Genomic DNA, 19,843 nt, shown 5'->3' on the forward strand with positions numbered 1-19,843 from the left:
TCAGAAGCCAAAACCTTGCAGACTTTTTCCTTGATCTTGTAACGAAATTCCCTTAGAGATATTTAATTCTAGATAGAGCTTCGGCTATGCCACAAATATAAGACATCTGAATAATAAACATCCTGCCATCTTCAAATAAAAATCTCAGAAGGCAAAGGGGCTTGTCTCCCTTACATCTGCCTTTACTCTTCTGTTGCCAACTATACCAATGAATTCCCTACATTTTGTTTCGAAAAACGGAAGGTACTCAACCCACTAACAGCCTCTCATGTTTCCACTCGGGATCCTGATGCTGTGTGAACATTTTCCGCTGCTTTTATGCCGGTGAAACCCTCTTATGTCTCTGCCTTGCTTGCTCTCCCCTGTGGTACACTGAGCGAATTCCCCTCCTGACTTGGTCCCGGCCTCCCTATCCTCCCTACATGGAGCTTTCCGGAAAAGACCCTGTCTTATTTCCATTTCCAACCCTGGCTCCAAGGGCCTCTCGAATTTTAACCTAAGATAAGAGTTGTTAAGAGCCCAAACGGATTTCTTGGAGAAGATTCCACCCACCTCTCCCCAGCCCGGGGTGAGACGCCAACACTATTTTTGATCAGAAAGGATAAAAAAAGATTTGCCAGGCTCAACCGTGTCATTCTACAGCAAGAAAAGGGCCTCTGCCAGGCACCAGGGGCAGTACTGCCTTTTCAGTGCAACCTGACGCACGAAGCAGGGCAGACCGAGTTACCCACCCATGTCTCAGCTACCTGTTGAACCGTTATGGATCTCTGTCCCCTTTCCTGCCATCCAGCAGACCAGGGCTTGAGGAATGCACGCTAGTTTTAAACAAGCAGCAAGCACCAGGGCAGTAAATCTGTTTTTTCAAAAATAACGGTGTGCTGCATTCCAAAGCCCAACAAATTCACCTGGTGGATATCTTCAGCAGACATTTATGAAGGAAGCCCTTAGTGCAAGATGTTGTGTTCCATAACAGGGATAAAAAGTGAGCAGCACATTATTCGTGCCCTCAAAAGCTCACAGTCTAATGGAGATGGATGTACATGACAAACTTAAATGTAGGGCAGAATGAGGAAAAGTAGTAAGAAAAGTATGTTTGTGTGTGCACTAAAAAAGGGTGGGAAGAAATACACCCCAATGTTAATGGTGACTATCTCTGTTTATTGGATTTATGGGCCATTTTTTTTCTCTTCTTATACTATCTGCTATATTCTCAGATAGTTCTTTTTATGACAAACACACAGTGCTTCAGGGAGCCTGGCTGGCTTAGTTGGTAGAGCATGTGACTCTTGATATCAGGGTCGTGAGTTCAAGCCTCACGTTGGTTGTGAAGCCTACTTAAAAATAATATGCTGCTTATGAATAAACAAATAAAGTATGCTTTTCAAGAAAAAAACCAACACATTATGAAGGATAGCTATTTGGATGATAAATGAAGGCTTTGTGGAGAATAGGGTAAGGACATTGGCCCCTCAGGATAGGTAGAATTGGGTGGTGAGGTTGAGGGAGATGATCTCAGGCTGAGGAGAAGCATGAAATGGCCCCCAGGGCTGAAGCGATGGGGAGGACAATTTGGGAAAATGTGAGTAAGAGGACAGTAGTACAGGCACTCACCTAGAGTGGGAAGTATAGCAGGGGGTCTGGAGGCCTCAAATGCTGTGCCAAGTAGACTCAGTTGCTTATTCTCTGTGTTTCTTTGGCCCTTTGTGTTTGTTGCTAATATACCACTCATCATACGCATTACACATGGCTGTATTCCTGTCTATACCTTACTCAATTTTCAGGTCTCGGAGGTCAGGGATCGTGGCTCATTCATTCTGTAACCATAGCACCTAGCATAACAACTAGCCCATAACAGGAGTCGACAGATGCTCCTTGGATGAACTGAATTCTAAGAGGGTTGTTCTTTATTTTGTAGGTAGTAAGGAGTCATCATGAGATCCAGAACCTAACACACTTCAGGCAGTTATTATGTACCAAGCACTATGCTAAGTGCAAAACTATATTGTCTTCGTTGGTCCCACCTATAATCCTGTGTGCTACGTCCACCCTTGTTCACACACAAGGCTCAGAAAGGTTGAGTAACCTGCCTAAGGTCTTACAGCCAGTGGTCAGAGAAGCCAGGAGAGTCTGAAGACGGTGTGGAGGACAGGGTCAAACGGCAACATCACAGAAACAAGGAGACGACACCCCTTCGAGGCTGAAGGGACCTGAGGTAGCCCCGCTGCTCAGAGAAGAGAAGTGAGGAAAATAGAAGGCGGGGTGGGGGAGTCTGGAGGCAGTGCTGAGAACAGAGGCCTGACTGCTCCTGAGCTGCTAAATGTCCCAAGCACATTTATTATTTCTGATGTCAACAGAGGGACAGACAGCACCCACAGGGACTTGCCCTGTCCTTGGAAGAGCTCCCGCCCATCAGAACAGGGCTTGTGGAAAGAGCTCCTCCCCAGGCAGCCTTCTGACATTTTCCTGTCCACTGTATCTCTCTAAAAGTTCCCAAACTGGGGGGGTAGGGGCCCTTGTTGAGCGTCCAACTTCGGCTCAGGTCATGATCTCACGGACCGTGGGTTCAAGCCCCGCGTTGGGCTCTGCACTGGCAGTGTGGAGCCTGCTTGGGATTCTCTTTCCCCGACTCTCTCTCTCTCTGCCCCTTCCCCATATGCTGTCCCTCTCTCTCTCTCTCTTTCTCTCTCTCTAGTGAAATAAATAAATACACTTTAAAAAATGATAAAAAATAAAAAAATAAAAGTTCCCAGCCTGGGACATCTTCATGAACATATCAATAAGGCTGGCCTTGACACAGGTAAATCAATTTCCTCCGCCCAGATGAAAGCCAAGTGGGGAGTCAGGAACGGTGTCCAGTCCCACCTCCATCACTGACCCCCAGACCAGGATTCCTATTGTATGTTCTCAGAGACTTCAAGCCCCTCCCTAGCATCTCTCCCCACTGTAATGGATAACTACATGTGTCATCAGTTACCATCTCTTTCCCCTGCTGGACTGTGAGCCCCCCTGAGGCCAGGGCCTGTCCGTCTCAGCCCCAGCGGTCTGCCCAGCACCTCCCTAGAGTACTGAGCATGAGGCAGCTGCAGTGTCTGGTGGGTGGACCGATGGCTGGTTTCTGGGATGCCCTCTCTCTGGGTTGGGACTGTGTGAGAGAAGGCAGCCATGCCCCAGACTTCTCCTCACGGCAGGGATCCTCCAGCAGTGCTGGCCCTCTGGGGGCCACTGTTTCTCCCCACAGTTCACGTGGTCAGTTAGTGTAAGATTTATGCACCCCTCCGCCCACCCCGGGAAAATTCCTCAGATTCCCTTGCAAACAGGAGATGGTGAGCAAGGGAGTGTTCCTCTTTCAAACAGTGATGAAACTGTATGTTTGCACTCTGCACACCTCACTGCTCAACTTGGAAACATTTTTCCTGGTCCTCTGCCTCAGGAAGGGGCAGCTGAGTGCCCCTGTGAGACTTGACACCAGCAATGGTCCTTCATCCCTGCCCCCTAACTTTGGCCCCACATCTCACTTGAGGATGGCCCTTCTCCTTCACAATCCATAATGGGCAAGGATGGCCGCTCAGGTTCCTGGAGGCAGGGGGAGGCCAGGGAGGCCCTCTGGCAGGACATCCTGTCCAGCAGATCCCCAAATAACTCCTGAGGCTAACAGCTCCAATCCAACCTGCACCCAGCAGTTTGCAGCCTGTCCCTCAACATGAAAACAGTAGCCACTGACTTCACAGTGCCATAGGGTGGTGTCCACAGAAGGAAGTGACCTCCTTCCTTTTAAGACATTCATTCCCAGAAAACGAAATGAAGTTCTTCTGTCCTTCGCTTGTTTCTGGGACAGTGCGTAACGTTAACTCCCCAACACAGCTGACAGTTGAAGACTAAGAATAACCGTGGGCTGGTTGCTCCCCTCTGATTCTTCTCTCTGCTTCCAGTCCGGTATCCTCCCCTCCCCTCACCTCCAGCTTGGTACTGCAGTCCCTGGATGGTCCTTGCCAGACAGCGTATGATTGCCTCTCCACCCTGAAGACAATTGTACTCAGGTGACCTCTCTGCCCCCACACTACTGGTCCTTCCTGAGTCGGCTGCTGAGAATGCATGAGAGATGCACACACAAGATCCAGCAATGTGATCAGCGAGGCTTGGTCCGGGGCACTCTTGCCCCCGCTCAGCTCCTATGTGCCAGCCACAAAAGTCCGGGAGGACACGGAGTTCACGAGCATTGTCAATGAATGATTTCCCTTGCTTACGTTTGCAGAAAGTAGGGCACGGATCTGTGTTCCATCGTGCGGTGCCCGCGAGATGCCTCTGCAAGACAACAGGCTGGTTAAGGAAGCACGGCTGGCATTACAAGTGGCTTGAGGTTGGCTGCTTTCCTCCCAACGCAGTTGACTGAGGATGGTCCCTCTGGAGATCATCAGAAGTGATGTGACTGCACTTAGGGATCTGAGGTGGGATCAACGTCTAAGACCTGGGCAGATCCAGGCGATGATGGTAGTAATACCACCCACACTTCCAGGGCTGGGAAACAATGGCTTTGTAAGGGAATCCCCACTGTAGGGGGCACTTCTGGGGTGGGAAGAGCTGGAGAGTGGAATGGATTCAGTGAAAAATTACACGAATTCACAATAGACACTAGTGTTTAGGCATGTGATCTCAGGCCATACAGGCCTGTACCCTTAAAACATCACCCTGTCACTCCCTCCTCTGAACCCCTCAGTGGTTCCCACATTTGCCAAAGGAGGAGTGAACTCGCTTCCTGAGCTTCTGGGGCTCTTTGTGGTCCTAAGAGGTGCTGCACAGACAGTTCCCTGAAGTAGGACAACCAGCCTGGAGGGGAGGGTGTTTTTCTTAGGAAAAGGAATCATCTACACCCAGGGATTCTCTGGTGGGTTCTCTGAAGAATCCTTTCCGCTCTTCCTGCCACCCATCCTCCCTCCAGCCACTCCTTCTCACTCATGTTGCTGCCATATCTAAAACTCTCCTATGTCCCTTCCCTCCTACCAAACGTCATCCACCCTTTAGGCAGGGGCTTTGTCTTCTAGGGCTGCCATAACAAATCATCAAAAGTTAGGTGTCTTGGTGGTTCAGTCAGTTAAGCGTCTGACTCTTGATTTCGGCTCAGGGCATGATCTCACAGTTTCATGAGTTCAAGCCCTGTATCAGGCTCCGTGCTGATAGTGCAGAGCCTGCTTGGGATTCTCCCTCTTTTTCTGCCCCTCCCCCACTCACACTCTGTCTGTCTCTCTCAAAATAAACTTAAAAAAAAAATTAGGTGTCTAAAAACAATAGAAATGTAGGGGCGCCTGGGTGGCGCAGTCGGTTAAGCGTCCGACTTCAGCCAGGTCACGATCTCGCGGTCCGTGAGTTCGAGCCCCGTGTCGGGCTCTGGGCTGATGGCTCAGAGCCTGGAGCCTGTTTCTGATTCTGCGTCTCCCTCTCTCTCTGCCCCTCCCCCGTTCATGCTGTGTCTCTCTCTGTCCCAAAAATAAATAAACGTTGAAAAAAAAAAAAAAATCAATAGAAATGTATTCCTTCATGGTTCTGGAGGCCAAAGGTCTTTTTTTTTTTTAATTTTTTTTAATGTTTATTTATTTTTGAGAGAGACACAGACAGAATGTGAGTGGGTTGGGGCAGAGAGAGAGACACACACAGAATCTGAAGCGGGCTCCAGGCTCTGAACTGTCAGCACAGAGCCCAACGTGGGGCTTGAACTCAGGAACTGTGAGATCATGACCTGAGCTGAAGTCGGAAGCTCAACCGACTGAGCCACCCAGGCACCCCTGGAGGCCAGAGGTCTTAATCCTAGGTGTCCACAGGGCTGTGCCCCCTCTGAAGGTTCTAAAGGAGAAATCAGTCCTTCCTTCTTCCAGCTTCAATCTGTGCCTCTGTCCTCACATGGCCGTCCCTTCTCAGTGTCTGTTCTCTGCGTCTTCTATAAGGACACTTGTCATCGAATGGAGGGCCCACGTGTACAACCCAACACCATCTTGTCTGGAGATCTGTGTCTTTTTTACATCTTCAAAGACCCTTCTTCTGATAGAGTCACATTCGTAGGTCTGGACGTGGACCTATATTTTCACCATTCACCTTACTGCAGGCAGTGATTCTCAGTCTTCATCTGGGAAGACTTAGATTCCAGATGCCAGGGCGGGGGGGCAGGGAGGGCATCAGTCCAGAGATTCAGTTTCAAATGACCCTGGGTGGGGTCAATGTGTGAAGTATGTGTGTGGGTTTTTGCTTTTTGTTTGTTTGGGTTTCCAAGTTTCTCAGGAACAACCTGGGAATAACCACCATTTCAAGTGTGGAGGACTCATGCATCTCATCCAAGCAGACACTATGAGGGATACTGACTTTCCTAACTGCTTTCTCCTCCAGGATCATTTCAATGTAGCCTCAGATCAGACTGCCATCTGCTGGTTTTTAAGTGTTGCACAGGGGCGCCTGGGTGGCTCAGCCAGTTGAACGTCCAACTCTTGATTTTGGCTCAGGTCATGATCTCATGGTTTGTGAGATCGAGCCCCAAGTTGGGCCCGGTGCTAACAGCACGGAGCCTGCTTGGGATCCTCTCTCTCTCTCCCTCTCTCTGCTCCACCCCCCACTCGTGCTCTCTCTCTCTCTCTCAAAGTAAATAAACTTAAAAAAAATAATAAATGCTGGACAAATGTCAGAGACCTAGTGCTCCACCTTCTCCAATCCACGCCCCATTTTTATAACAAATATTTGCAACCACTCTCTTTACTCCCTGAAACGATACTCCCAGACAAGTGAGTCAACACACATGCATAATTTAGCTCTAATTGCAATATGCAGGAGAAAAAAAGGAAAGCAATTTATATTAAAATAATAAATATTTCATTATGTAGGTGTTCATGCGTGACTGCATGGGAACGCACTAATGAAGCAGTCAATGCTTACACCTGCTTACAATGAATACATCTACATGAGGAGTACGAGGGAATAAAAGACTAGGGGATGACAGAATTTTAAAAATGTTAGGATAAGAAATAACAAACCCACTTACTGGTTTGGATCCGACAAGAGGAAGAAGGAAATAGTCTTAACAGAGGTAGGGATAACAAGTCAGGCGAAATTACTAATGTGAAAGTAGATACAACCAGGAAGGATGCTATTCTTGAGAATGAGTTAAACTTTATATAGTGTCCTAATAATTTATTAAGCTGACATGGCACAGGGCAGTGACAAAGAGTCATGGAAAACACTGTCTCCCATCTGGAAATCCCACCCACAGAGTGGAGGCATACATTCAGTCTTCAGCATTAAAAAAGCTGTGGAAGCAATAGCCTTTTCATTCAGGCAGTGGGAAGAGGAGGGCAGATTGGAAAATGTTGTTTGATAGATCTCAAAGGGAAATATAAAAGTAAGAGTGAAAAAGAAAGGCAACCCCAAAGTAAATCACCGTAATGTGATCCTACCATTGTCCTACGATTGTATAGACATATATTAGAATAGAAACTATTTTAAGCGTATTTATTTTGAGGGGGGAAGGGTAGAGAGAGAGAATCCCAAGCAGGGCTTGAACTCACAAACTGTGAGATCATGACCAGAGCGGTAATCAAGAGTCAATCAACCCAACCGACTGAGCCATCCGAGTGCCCCAAGAATAGAAACTATTTTAAAAGCAGGTTTTACAAAGGAGTTTATTGACATGGCAATATTTCATGTGCCTCCGTTAATTTAATGATATGTTGCCCTACATCTTCCTGTGTTAGGTGAAGTCCCAAATCTTCTGTTACAAATCTGTAAGTGGTTTCCTTGCTTTTGCAGTAACTACACATTGTACTAAAACCCTTTTCAGTTAAATATATGTTTGGAAATGCTCTAATCTAGACAGAATGCATAGAGTGGGGAAATTATCCAGTCATTTCAAGATTTTGTCTTTATTCCAGTCAGGCTTCTTTTCCCCAGAAACCATCTCCTGAATTACTGGGCTTTTGGCATAACGTCTCTGAAAACTTCTCAGTATTACATGTAGAAAAGTATGACTGATTTGTATTTGTTTGGGGTTGAGTTTGACAGGGCAGGTGACGATTCTTCACTGATGGGGTAGCACCCTCAGCCCCCACATGGTAAATTGCAAGGCCCTTGTCAGGGGATGTAGCAACTCAAAGCCATCCTTACAGATTTACTAAATGCTTTCTGGGGCTTCCATCCTCAAAGCACTGTGGTCCCTGGGCCAGAAGCAGCATCTGGGAGTCTGTTGGAAATGCAGAATCTGAAGCCTTGAACTAGACCTATGGGAAGGAATGTGTGTTTTAACAAGTTCCCCAGGTGATTCAAAGGCACACTGAAGGCCTGGGAAGCACTCCTCTGGGGGGCAGTGCTGACCCCATTAGAAATACTGACCAAACCCAACCTTACCGGTGTCTCCAATGAGCCCACCAAGGTCAAAGGTCGGTCATCTGTATTTTTTGCTCCTCTTCCTGTCACTGAGTTACTTGAGGACAAGACAGGTTTGGGATTCTTCTCTCGGATCTGCACGCAGCCGCCAGCACAGAGACGCATACACAGCTGTGGCCCTAAAAAATCCCGTTGTCTGTATTCCCTCAGGGCTGAATCCTCCTTTTAACCAGAAAAAAACAAGTTCCATTACTCCTCCGTAGAAGCACAAGCAATAGATCCCCAGCACTCACTGGCACTGAGTTTCAACACCGGTGTTTTGTAAATTTCACTGCCAGCCTGCCTAAGACCAGTTTTTGAATGAAAAGCAACTGTCTCCCTCCCCACTCCCTCTGCCAGTAAGCTGCTGTGGTGGGCTTCACTCTCAGAGAAAGAAGAAATAAAAGCAACCCCCCCACCCCAGTTGTTCTATGATAACTACAGAGATGATAGATGCTGTTGCATGCAGACTCAGGCAGAAGATACATAAATAGCAACATGAAAAAGCAGGGAAAGGAGCTTCCCTGTGACAAGAGGCTCCAGTGGGAGATCCTTTTGCTGAGGTGTGATTTAAAAGGTCAGATTCAGGGGTGCCTGGGTGGCTCAGTCAGTTAAGTATCCTAAGAGTCCAACTCTTGATTTCAGCTCAGGTCATGATCTCAGGGTTCTTGAGTTCGAGCCCCACACTGGGCTCTGTGCTGACATCACAGAGCCTGCTTTGGATTCTGTCTCCCTCACTCTGCCCCTCCCCTGCTTGTGTTCTCTTTCTCTCTCAAAAATGGATAAACAAACTTTAAAAGGTCAGATTCATATGTGGAACTTGAGAAACTTTACAGATGAGCAGGGGGAAAGGGAAGGGGAAAAATAGTTTCAAACAAAGAGGGAGGCAAACCATAAGAGACTCTTAAATACAGAGAACAAACTGAGGGTTGATGGGGGAGGAGGGGAAAATGGGTGATGGACATGGAGGAGGGCACTTTTTGGGATGAGCACTGGGTGTTGTATGTAAGCAATGAGTCACAGGAATCTACCCCCAAAGCCAAAAGCACACTGTATACACTGTTATGTTAGCTGACTTGACAATAAATTATATTTAAAAAAAAAAAAAGTGTGTTAAAAAAAAAAGGTCAAATTCAGTGACCTACGAACTCCTGGCCCATCCCCCCCATCCTATCTAGTGGAATGCTAACCCCCTGAGTGAGTGTCCCAGCTGGGGGTGAGGGGAGGCCAGCTGAGCCACTAGCAGAATGGCCAAGCATGAAAAAAGCTGAGCTGGGAGCAGCAAAGGGGAGAGGAGACTTCCTTCAACCCACCTTTCAACCCGAGCCCACAGCCTACAGAGCTGCAGTCACCATCAGCTTCATCCCCCACCCCCTGCTGTGGGCAGAAGGATGGCTCAATACCTTAGCCCACAGTCTCCACTTCCGGACCCTCACTTCCTTCCTTCATCAAGCAATGATAAAGACCCAAGGCAACTAGAAACCACCCACCCTGTTCCCCCACTGCAGTGAATTCATTTCTTTGATCACATTCAGGCCCCAGCCCGACACATCATGCCATTCCAATACCACATTTCCCAGGTGGCACAGCAGCTTCCTGTTGACATGTCCTAACTGGGCTCCAAGGACCAGGGTGTGGCTCACCCCTCTTATCTCTCACATCTAGCACCATACCTCACATTCAGAAGTTGTACTGTAAATATTTGGGGACTGAAAGAGTAAAGGGGGCAATAGGGCCAATTACAGTGCAACAGACCAAAAAGGCTGAGCCATCACCTTTGTTAGGAGAACAAAAACGCATTCTCATTATAAGCCTTCTTTGGGGCATGTCACCAACTGGCCCATTTTCAGAGCTGCTCTCTTACCTCTGTCATGACCATCATCACCATGCCACCACTAACAGCAAACTTAAAAGGTAAAAGGTATAACTGTAAATCACACTTTTTTTTAAGACCCTGGAGGCAGTGTAATATATTAGCTAAAGCACCAGGTTCTAGAGGCAGAGAAATTTGTAGGTTCAAATACTCCTTCTACAAAGCACAAGTCATGAATCTTTGTCAAATGATTTCACTCTGATACTGTTTCCTTGTCTATAAAATGCGAATGGGAATCCCACATCCTCATGGGGTTCTGGTGAGACAGTACATGTGACAGAATGAGCCTTTTGACTGTCATTTGACATTTTTATCCTTGGTCCTCAAGCAGCCACCCAGGCTGTGCTAAAACAAATAGTGAGTAGGGTTTCTTCCCTTCCACTCTGGGATAAAATGGCATGGACATAACAAGGCAAGGCTGCACACCCAAGTGCCTGGACAAGTAACACAGGAAAGCCCACTTGTCATGTGCAAATGAAACAGAATCACATCCACACAGAAATCTACCCTCTTCTTTTCTTCTTGAAAAAGACTCCCTTTGGGGGGGGTGCCTGGAGGGGTCAGTTTGTTGAGCCTCTGACTCTTGATTTTGGCTCAGGTCATGATCTCACGGTTCATGTGATCAAGCCCCATGTCAGGCTTCATGCTTAAGATTCTCTCTCTCCCTCTGCCCCTCCCTACCCTCCAAAAAAGAAAAAAAAAAAGAAGAAGAAAAAGAAGATGACAAATTGGGGGGTGGGGATAAGGGTTGGGAAAATGTCCAAACCAGTGGTCAGCATATGGTTATTAGAACCCAGTGTTTCCAGTCCTCTTGACAATTCATAGACATTTCAGAATTTTTAAGGTACCTTTAGGTACAATACAAAATGGCAATCTTACCCATTGCAGCATTACTTGTAATAAATGCCAAATGACTGAAAACAACCTGTGTCCATCAGCAGGGGATTGGTTGAGTAAATTAGGGTACATCCCTACAATGAAGTACTATGCCCCTTTTAAAAAAATGATGGGAAAGCTCTAAACATACTAATAGAAAAAGAGCGCCAAGATAAGTTAAGTGAAGGAAAAAAAAAGCAAGGTTAAAAAGAAGTGTGTATAGTGAGAAAAAACAGGATGGAGACATAAGATATATTTGTAATGACTTGTATTTGCAAAATGAAACTCTAGAAGGATGTATAAACCTAATAAAAGGGGGAGGGCACCTGGATGGCTCACTCGGTTAGGAGTCTGACTCTTGATTTCAGCTCAGGTCATGATCTCATGGTTTTGTGAGATCAAGTCCCACACCTGCTTGGGATTCTCTCTCTGTTAACATTCACCCCTAGCCTTTTGTGTGTTTCTATCTTGTCACCCTGAATGAGCTCACTTAGTGTTCCAGGGTAAATTCCAATAAAGACATGGTGAAGCCCTAACCCCCAGGACCTCCAGTGGGAGCTGATTTCGAAACAGGGTCGTTGCAGATGTCACTAGCTAAAATGAGGTCGTACTGGAATAGGGTGGGCCCCTAATCCAGTATGACTGGTGTATTTATAAGACAGTCACATGAAGATAGACACAGAGGGAGAAAGCCATGTGACAACGAAGGTGGAGCGTGAATTATGTGGCTACGAGCCACAAAATGCTAATGATTGCGAACAAACGACCAGAAGCTGGGTAGAGGCATGGAAGGATTCCCTTACAGGTTAGGGAGGGAGCATGGCCTTGCCACACCTTGACACTGGGTTTCAATCCCCCAGAACTCTGATATAATAAATCTCTGCTGTTTTAAGTCACCCTGTTGGTGGTACTTTGTTATGGCTGCCATAGGAAATAAATACACTCCGGCCAGCTCAAGTGACAGAGCCATCTGACACTGTTCCATCTCAGTAGGGGCTCGGTAGACACAGAGGGCAACTCTGTCCCAGTGAATGAAAACTTTAGGACCTTGGCTGATCAAGTTTTATTGCATAGGTATGCAACAAAAACTCAGTTGGTCAATAATCACTGAGTACTGACCTTGTGAAGAACATAGGAAAAAGAAAATGTTCTCTATCTGCCCTCAGGGAGTTGACAATGTGATTGAAGATGTCAGACAGACACAAAAAATATAATACATATATATATATATATATATATATAGAGAGAGAGAGAGAGAGAGAGAGAGACAGAGACAGAGAGACAGAGAGAGAGGGAGACACACACACATGCACATTATATACATATATATACACACATACACATTATATACATATATAATACATATATGTAATATAACACAATACATTTCATATCGGCCAAATAAGCATGATCTCACCCCCCAGTGGATGCCACAGAAGTCACTCTCAACTAAATCCCACTGGACTGCTGTCTGGCCTCAATCTTCCACTGTATTTCATTTTAGCTGCTCCTGACATGTGTGTCCGGAAGACCTGGGAAAGTGTTGGAATGTCAGGCTAGTAGACAATTTCTAGAAGCTGTCACCACTGCTCCTGGCCTAAAGCCCAAACCTCTTGCCCACTCCGGATGCCCACTGCTGTCCATGATCACTGTCTGCTACCCCTCAGTTTCTTATCAGCTCTCTTTTCCTGTTCAAAGAGGAAGACCATGAACAATAAGCCTATTCTACACTTATCTACAAATCTGATATGCAAGAAACACAAAATCCAGGTAGTCTGGGGGTCAGCTTCGGCAGGTCACCTAGAAGAGGTTTTAAGAGGGGCTATAGAAAATCAGAGACCCTTAGCAAAGATACTGTCATCTGCATCATCACTCAGAACCTTTGCTTATTTGTCCCAACCCCCTGGCAGGTTCCCACTATACCTGCCTCTAGGAACCTCCGGTCCTTACCAGAAGGAAGCCTTGCATCCGCTTCCACGCCTGGGGTCGGGGAGGCAGCACACGGGACTGAGCTCTCCTGGAGCTCTCTCTGAAGCCCAGGCCTCCGGGTTGGGCTGCTCTGAGACGAACAGACGTGGCTGTGGGAGTGCCAGGTGGACACCCAGGCAGGGCTCATGAGGAAAAGTGGCAAGTGGCTGAGGCTCCACCCTTGACAAGCAGCCTGATGACCTGACTTTGGCTCCAGGCCAGTCCCCTGAGGGGCAGCTGTGGTCAGGGTATGACCTGCAGGTCGAACAGACAGAGGAAAGTTCTCTTCACTTTGACTTCATGTAATTCATTATAGATTCTCAGAGTAGAAAAGGCCTTTGAAGTCACTTAATTTTTAGCCTGTTGCTTATCAAATGAACTTCCAGATGGGCTTTGAGTCTGGCTTTGAAGCAGACACCACTGCTTGCCTCAGCAACATCCATCTCTCCCTTGCTCCTTTCCAACAGAACTCCAATTGTGCTACCACTCAGCATAGGCGACCTATGCCCAGCTCAGGGGCCCTATCCAGTCAGAACACATGCAGACCCCTTGCCTGTGGGCAAGTTTGGGATGGGTATCTCACTCCCTCTGGTCACGGAAACATGAGAGGGGCCTCCTGAGGATGTTTCTGGAAATGTTTTCCTGGCTCTTAAAAAGAGAGATGCAGCAACCTCTTCCTCTGCTGGATGTTGTCTTGTCCAGCCACACGGTGACCTTCTGCAACTACGTTGTGACCATAATGCATAAGCATAAGGGAAGAATGGAGAAAGAAAGAACCCAGGTCCTTGATGATATCATTGAACCAACTACTGGACTATTCAGCCCTAATGTCACTCCCCCACCCCCAGACTTCTCATTATACAAGTAATAAATACCCCTGTTGTTTACGTTCACTGAAATGGGTTTTGGAGTTTTGTTTTTACTGCCTACACCTAAGATGATCCTAAGTGATGTGCGTTCAGACATTCCTGGAACCACAGGACCATTATTTCTGAAGCACAATCTCACCATACTGACTATAGCTTCCCAAACTTCCACATCATTCTCTTCCCAACTTTTCTTTTTTATTTATTTTTGAGAGAGAGAGAGAGTGCAAGCAGAGGAGGGGCAGAGAGAGAGGGAGACACAGAATCTGAAGCAGGCTCCAGGATCTGAGCTGTCAGCACAGAGCCCGGCAGAGGGCTCAAACTCATGGACTACGAGATGACGACCTGAGCTGAGGTCTACACTTAACCGACTGAGTCACCCAGGCACCCCATCTTCCTACCTTTTCTTGGTAGTCCATCATCTCCCCAGACTTGACACATTTGACCATCTTTTCAATACAGTAATCAATTCAACAGTATATGCCAATTCGGTCATTTAATTAGACATTTTGAGTTCCCTATGATGTTTCAGACAGGGACTCAAAAATGAAGCCTTGAGGGGTACCTGGTGGGTGAGACCCACCCCTGGCAAGGAGGTTAAGTGCCATGTGGCAAGCACATGGTAGGATGTGCACACTGGGCATGGAAGACCTCAGGGTAGGCAGTGCTAGCAAAAGCACCGCGGAAAAGAAACTAATTCCTGAGGGAAGAGTAGAAGATGGTGAGCAGAAAGACCTTCACAACCAAGGATACGAACAATGATGAAAATATAATAAACAATGATGGCGGCGAACATTTCCTGAGCACTTACAGCAAACGAGGCACTGACTGTTTTTAGTGCTTTCTGAGTATTAACTCAGTTAGTCCTCCACCAAAGCCTATCAGGTAGCTCATATTATTAGCCTCATTTTATGGAAAAACAAAGTAAGGCGTGGAGAGGCTGATATAGGAAGTGAGTGGCAGAGGCAGGATTTCATTGCTGGCGCCAGTGCTCCCAGGCTCATACTCTTGACTCGTCTACATCAGTGATTCTCACAATGGTCACCAGAACAACAGCACCAGAAGCCCCTCGGAACCTGTTACAAATTCAGATCTTGGGCCTCATTTTAGACTTACGGAATCAGAACCTCTGGAGGTGAGATCCAGCATGCTGTGTTTAATAAGCCTTCTGTGTCATTCTGGAAGCCCCATAATGTTTGAGAACCCCTGATTGACACCATAAACACATGATGAGAAAGGATGGCATGTTCAGAATGTTCAGAGGAAGAGGGATGTTGGGAAGAGAAGCAAAGTCAGCAGGGAAAATGGGGTAAATCTGAAGAACCCTGCATATTAGCCTAAGGAGAATGGGCGTTATGGTATAGGCATTTTGAATGAAGGTGGGAGGTGAGGCAGAGAAGTGGCATGATTGAGCTTTGTTCTTTGGGGCAAGATCTCTGCACTGGTGTTAGGAATGAACCGGAGGGGAAACGGCCAGAAGGTGGAAGCCCGGGTAAGAGCAGGGGTTGCACTAAGCTGGTGGTAGTGCACAGAAACAGGGATGCAAGAGGAGAATGTAAGAGACAGGTTGTGATAACGGCTGGACATGGGATACAGTGTTGGCAGAGTTATCCAGGATGCCTCCACAGCTTCTAGCTTCAGAAGTTAGGTCGGTGGAGAAAGTGTTTAGCTAGACTGGAAATGCTGGAGGAGGAACAAGTTTGGCAGGGAAGATAATTAAGTACATTTAGGAAACGTGAATACTGAGGTATCTGTGGCATATCGGGATGAAGGTATTTCAAAATACGATGAGAAAGAAGGATCTGGTACTGAGGGGTGGGGTCCAGGCTGGACACATAGGTTTGGGGTTCACCTGAATAAATGTGATACCTGAGGCCACGATAAAGTTAAGGCTGATCACAGATTGTGTAGGAAGGAAAAGAGTGAAGGTTGGATTCATGCAGGATGCTAACATTTAAGGGACTCTGGAGCAAGTGAGCAAAGGAGACTCAGAAGAAGAACTTAGAGAGGCAGAAGAAAACAAAGGAAAGAATGTTGTCTCAGAATCCAAGGACGAGAAAAGTTGGAGAATGTCTAAAGAAGCAGAGGGTTGACAATGGCTTCCAATGAGGAAGCGTCAAGTGTCAAGACTGAGAAGAAAGACTGGATTTAGCAATGGGGAGGTCACAGGTGAACTCAGAAAGAGCAGTCCCAGTGGAGGGATAGAGGCAGAAGCCAGATTCGTTCATAGACTTATTCTCTAGAGAAGCAATATCTACCATACTCCAGCCAGGCGTTGTACTTTGTGTTGGAGATATAGTGACAAGCAGGACACACATGAATCCAACCCCCAGCAGGTGGTGAGGGAAGACACACAATGAACAGACATGACAAAAATAATAATGGAATCACAAGTGAGGGAAGTGGCTCTGATGAAGACATGAAGACATACAGAATGCTTGCTCTAGGGAGTGGAAAGCAACAGCAGTGACAGAAGATGAGGGAAAGGAAGGGACATTTAAGATGAGTTCCCCAAGACGAACAGGAGTGAGCCAGGGAAGAGGATGGAGAGCGGGGACAAGGAGCAGCCCCTGCAAACACCCTCAAGGAGAAAGAGCTCTCATGTGTTCAGGAAATGGAAGGAAATGGAAGTGAAGAGAATAATTTTAACATGGCAGGCAGTGGCCAGGGATGCGGGATGAGGGGGCTCTGGGGGCCGGGTTAGGGATCTGGGACTTCATCCAAGCAGTTTTAGGAAATCACTGATATTGTAGTCTAAAAGTTTGGGACAGTCACAATCTGATTTGTTTTTTAAAAGATAACTTTGGCCAACTTGTGGGGAATGAAATGGGTAAGGGAAAGATGGAATGGGGAGTGGATGTACCGAAAGCAGGTGGGGGAATATTATAGTCCAGGTGAGAGATGGTAGTGTCCTGAACCAAGGTGGGAGATTCTAGAACTTCTTAGAAGGTGGGATCAGGAGGACTGAGGGATTGGATATGGTAAATAGGGAGAGGGGTTGAGGCCAGCTTGTGCTCTATGGTCCTCTCTACATCCATTTTGGATACTCCCAGAGGATCACTGAGCTGGAGTAACATGTGTCCCTGAATTCCAAACAGAGACAAGACCAAGCCCCAGTGGCTCTCCATGACTCATAGCAGCAATTGGGAGACAAGTCTTACCCAGCCTCCTCTCCTCAGGGTGCCTCTAACCCCTTAGAGATAAAATGATCCCTCAGATAGGAGGTCTCTTGAAAACCTCCTCATCTTGTTTGCTTGTACTACTTCTGGGTACAAGGACACTACTTCCCGTGTCCTTGCAGGGTGGGGCACAGAGCAGAACAAGCCTCCATCACTCTACCACTTGGGCTGGAAAGCCATGCTGGCTGGCTTCTCATTAAGGCACACATGCACTGTTCAGGGTGTTCATAAACTACATTCAGTACAGTGTGGACAATTCTAGATCCCAGAGGCCAATCTCCATTGGGTTACTCTTCCCACCCATAATTTGCCATTTTTTTTTTTTTTAGGTAGGCTTTGCACCCAGCATGGAGCCCAACACAAGACTCGAACTCACAACCCTGAGATCAAGACCTGAGCTGAGATCATGAATTGGACATTTAACTGGCTGAGCCACTCAGGTGCCCCAATTTTGTCAATTCTTTTTAACAGAATTTCTTTCTTCATATATACATAATTTATTGTCAGGTTAGCTAACATACAGAGTACACAGTGTGCTCTTGGCTTCAGGAGTAGATTCCCATGATTCATCACTTACATACAACACCCAGTACTCATCCCAACAAGTGCCCTCCTCAAATAAATATTCTAAACTTCTTTTTCTGGCATTATAGTAGGCTAAGTACTTTGACCACCACCCCCCCCCCCGCCCCTGCACTAAAAACAACTGAAAAATCTTGTACAAAATACATTTTTTAAAAAAATATCTCTAGGGGCGCCTGGGTGGCTCAGTCGGTTGAGCGTCCGACTTCAGCCAGGTCACAATCTCGCGGTCCGTGAGTTCAAGCCCCGCGTCAGGCTCTGGGCTGACGGCTCAGAGCCTGGAGCCTGCTTCCGATTCTGTGTCTCCCTCTCTCTCTGCCCCTCCCCCATTCATGCTCTGTCTCTCTCTGTCTCAAAAATAAATAAACATTAAAAAAAATATATCTCTAAGAGCACGATGAGCTGGCAAGAGAAGAAGGAATTCACTGGTCAGGGACTTCTGCAGATAATGGGATATCTAGGTTCTGATTATAATAATGGCTATAATGTAATCAAAGAAATTAAAGACAAGCTTGAAATTATGTACAAGGAACAACAGCAACAAATTGCGAGAAATAATGAAGAATATATGGGGAAAATGGACCAAAGGGAATTTTTAGAAATAAAAATAAATAACTGGGGCGCCTGGGTGGCGCAGTAGGTTAAGCGTCCGACTTCAGCCAGGTCACGATCTCGCGGCCCGTGAGTTCGAGCCCCGCGTCAGGCTCTGGGCTGATGGCTCAGAGCCTGGAGCCTGTTTCCGATTCTGTGTCTCCCTCTCTCTCTGCCCCTCCCCCGTTCATGCTCTGTCTCTCTCTGTCCCAAAAATAAAATAAACGTTGAAAAAATAAATAAATAAATAAATAAATAAATAAATAAATAAATAAAATCACAATCTGTGGACAGACTTAATAGCATATTAGATACAGTCTGAGAAAGAAGTAGTGAGCTAGAAGCTAGGTCAAAATAAACTAACCAAAATGCAACACAGAAAGACAAAGACTCAGAAAAATACGGAGAGAGCTTAAGAGACATGAAAACTAGAAACTAGCATGTGTCTTTGTGAAGCCCTAGCAAGGGAAGAGAGAGAGAAAGTATTTGGACAGATAATGGCTATAAAAGTGAAGAAAGATACCAATACACATATTCAAGAATGCCAATGAATCTCAAGAAGAATGAATAAAAGGAAACCCACAACTAGTTATATCTTAGTGAGACTACAGAACGTCAAAGACAAAAAGAGTATCTTAAAAGCAGCCAACGAGAAGAGACAAGTTACCTTTAAATGATTTTAAGTCAAAAGGTGGTGGTCAAATGCCCTCAACATGGTAGAAGAGAGTAACCGTCATCTGAGAATTCTATACCTAAAAAAACATTCTTTAAGAATAAGAGAAATGGGGGCACCTGGCTGGCTCAGTCAGTAGAGCGTGTGACTCTTAATCTCAGGGTTGTGAGTTCGAGCCCCACATTGGGTGTAGAGATTACTTAAAGAATAAATAAATAAAGGGGCACCTGGGTGGCTCAGCCAGTTGAGCGTCCGACTTCGGCTTAGGTCATGATCTCATGGTTCGTAGGTTCGAGCCCCGCATCCAGCTCTGTGCTGACTGCTCAGAGCCTGGAGCCTGCTTTGGATTCTGTGTCTCCCTCTCTCTCTCTGCCCCTCGTCAGCTTGCACCCTGTCTCTCTCTGTTTCTCTCAAAAATAAATAAACATTAAAAAAATAATAAAATAAACTAATAAAATAATTTTTTAAAAAAAGAATAAGAGAAATGAAGGCATTATCCAATAAACAAAATTCTAGTTTACCACAAGCAGACCCTCATTAAAGAGTATTTTTTTTTTTTTGAGAGAGAGACAGAGCAAATGGGGGAGGGATAGAGAAAGAGGCAGACCGAGGATCTAAAGCAGGCTCTGCACTGACAACAAAGAGCCCGATTTGGGGCTCAAACTCATGAACTTCGAGATCATGACCTGAGCCGAAGTCAGATGCCTAACCGACTGAGCCAGCCAGATGCGCCTTAAAGGAAATTTTTAAAAGGTATATTTCTGACAGGAGAAAAGATTCTGATGGAAGATCTGAGATTAAAGAAGGAATGAAGAAGGAAAACGAAAATGGATTTTCTCAG

General features: G+C 46.3%; 1 protein-coding gene across 2 annotated transcripts in view; it reads right to left on the reverse strand.

Annotated features, from left to right (window-relative positions):
• The window catches only part of CRACR2A (calcium release activated channel regulator 2A), a 133,860-nt gene that overhangs the window by 99,710 nt on the left and 14,307 nt on the right, over window positions 1-19,843 (reverse strand). Inside the window, exon 2 of one of the 2 annotated variants that reach the window (XM_045463845.1) lies at window positions 13,094-13,366. The exons of the other annotated variant lie outside the window; for it this stretch is intronic. The gene's annotated coding sequence lies outside the window, so the exon portion shown is untranslated. The remainder of the gene's footprint in view (window positions 1-13,093; window positions 13,367-19,843) is intronic. 2 annotated transcript variants of the gene reach the window in all.

The sequence above is a fragment of the Leopardus geoffroyi genome, chromosome B4 (genome assembly GCF_018350155.1).
Source record: "Leopardus geoffroyi isolate Oge1 chromosome B4, O.geoffroyi_Oge1_pat1.0, whole genome shotgun sequence".
NCBI classification, from domain to species: Eukaryota; Metazoa; Chordata; class Mammalia; order Carnivora; family Felidae; genus Leopardus; species Leopardus geoffroyi.